The sequence below is a fragment of the Urocitellus parryii genome, chromosome 3 (assembly GCF_045843805.1).
Source record: "Urocitellus parryii isolate mUroPar1 chromosome 3, mUroPar1.hap1, whole genome shotgun sequence".
In the NCBI taxonomy this organism is placed as follows: Eukaryota; Metazoa; Chordata; class Mammalia; order Rodentia; family Sciuridae; genus Urocitellus; species Urocitellus parryii.
In genome coordinates, this window is record NC_135533.1 from 152,429,340 (window position 1) to 152,432,172 (window position 2,833).

Sequence of the window (2,833 nt, forward strand, 5' to 3'; positions counted from 1 at the left end):
TGTTTGTGAGGCTATGGGAGCTTCTTCAGAAATTCTCTTCTAACATGCCCAGAAGAAGCATCCGTTTTCTAAAAATAAAAACCCACACCAATGCATGATTTGTTTGATATAATTTCTTCCCACTTCATGACACTCAAATGTAAAGTTGTGGTTACTAGGCCCTCTCTGTAGATAGAGATGTTGCTGAGCCAAAAGTACAGGTTCTTCACTCTGTAAGTGAAAGAAGCTTTAAGAATTCAGGAAATTATCCTGATGGTGATGCTTTGGGATAGGGAACTGTATACATCACTTAGCGATATAACACATTGCAGGTGATTACAATATATTAGTAATAACTAATCTCCTACAGAGATGTGAAATATTTTGCATACTTTTAAAGTATCCTCAGTGGTCATATCTAGAGACAAACATACCTCTAAAGGTACAAAATCAGAAACACACATATCACACCTGGTTCCAATCTACTGCAAACCCAAAGGCTGTGCTTCTCATTCATTCTTGTTTTATCTTTGCTGTATATTTTCACTGATGTCCATATCAAGAAATGCCCTGAACTATTCATAAGCAATAAATCAGTATACTAATCATTATTCTGCATCCTCCTAGTTCCCCCAAATGGCATGGTGGAGTTCATTTCTGAAGACAGTATGAGTCAAGAGACCCCATCAAAAGACATGGTAAGGTTGCTTATCTTCCTCTGAAATCCAAGTGTTGCTCTTTAGTTTCTTTTTCTCTTGTAAAATGATATGGTTTCCTTGAGATGACATACACAATTTCCTGAGTGTGCAGATTCTCACCGGGGTGTCTGATGCCAAATGAGACCTCACTGAAGGCAACATTAACAAGAAACAGTATCAACTACACACTGTATGATAACAAGCTTTGTGCCTGGCTGTGGTTTTCCCTCCTGGCTATCAAATTCCTTAATTATCACCTAATATAGACCTGTGACACAAATCCCCTAGAAAAGCTTGTGTCATTTGGTGAGAGTGCATTTGCTATGTGTTCCCTTGCTTTGCCCACATTCTCATTGGATTTTCTAATGTCACCAAGTAAACAAAAGACTTGAGCACACAGGACAGAGCAAGGCTTGATCTTCATAGTGACTCCTTTTCATATTTACAGGAGGATTCGAGAGGATCCATAGTTGGTATGTATCCTGGCCTCACTCTCTTCCTGTTGCAAAATGTAGATGATGCCAAGAGTCGGAGAGTCTTCCTTCCTTTTGAGTGCAGAGTCTCAGTGATTCCACTACCTCCTTGAGAATGAGAAGTGAGGGGGTTGCGGTCCAAATTAATTTTAAAAAAAATCTATGGCATTCTGCATATTTCCTTGAAGCATCTGAGTGAGTTGATCCAAGTGGTTAGGTCAATGAGAGTTTTATACATGTGTCTCTGTGTGCATTCATGCAACATGATTCTGAGTGTGCCTTTGTGTTCATTTTTGCACATTTGTTGTTTCTCTAGATATATACATGCCAAGATGCCAATGTCCACATATTTAAACAAAAAAGCCATCTCCATTAGATCATGATTTTATATATGTGTAAATAGATCAAACTGTAAACTTTCCATGTGTGCAGTTCATTCCACACCAATACCTCAATTAACATGCAAAACATATCCCATCAAAACCCAGAAAATTTTCACGACAGTCTATAAGGAAAAAGCTCGGGTTCATTTCTGTCAGTGCACCAGTAGCAACTTCGTTTAATAGCAAACCTCACCTGGCAGTAGGCCCTGTATTTAGTCAGTGCATGTGATTGTTCACAACACTTCACTCATGAAATATTTTCATGTTCATATACATTTTCTGTGAGAGGTGTCAGAATTCATCTTCCAATCCCCATTCTAGGCACAAGTTTCTGGACAGGGCCAATCCTTAACAGTGACCCTCAGGTCCACCAATACACTATGCTCACTTGTGGTGAGGCGGTATCTGAGACAGAGGAGATACACAGGCCAGAGGTTACTGTAGCTAAGGAAGGGCTTACTTTGCATGTTCCAACTGACACTGAAAGCTACCTTATTGGGTCTTTTGTAGACATTTCTTTCTAGAAACATGTTATAACTGGATGGATTTTCATGGGGCCTGATCAGCACAACTGCAGCTCATGTAGTTACAGAGCAAAAGGTGGGCTCTAGTGAAGGTCCAGCTCAGCAGAGCAATGTTGTCCGATCCCTAGTTTGGATCTGTGCTGCCCCCTGTGTGGCCTGCAGGATATCACATTGACAGTATATATGATAGGTCTTCATACTGTCAGTCTCAAATGCTGTCTAGGTCCTTCTATTCATACATACATGGATACTGACACTGACTGGTCACCGTGAGGGTAGAACCACTGTGGTCATCATTCCTTCTCATCCCTGAACTCCTCCCTGGGCAGTGTGTCTTCATATTAGTCCATGTCATCACTTGATAAGTGAAACTCTATGCTAAGATCTCACTTGTCAAGCATGTGGGGCTCTACAGTGAACCAGGTATCCACCTGGGATCTGACCAGGACCAGCCAGAATCAGTAGGTAAGTTAAGAAGATAGCATTGTGTCCAAGCTATTCACACACATATCTCATGAGCTCTAGGTGGGACGTTCTTGACCTTGTGCAGAGCCAACTAGATCTTAAAGTGTTCTCAACTCCCTAACATGCTGAGGAAAACCTCTGTATTTAGATAGGTCAGACATTCCTTCCTGTTTCTATGTAAAAAGATATCCTTGATTTAGATTTTGTTTGGAAATGAGGATTGGGATATGGTGACAAAGTGATAATCCAGTGAAGGATTGTGGCCATCTACCATGATCCTGAAACAGCTGTCTTTTGGGTGGTGTGCATTT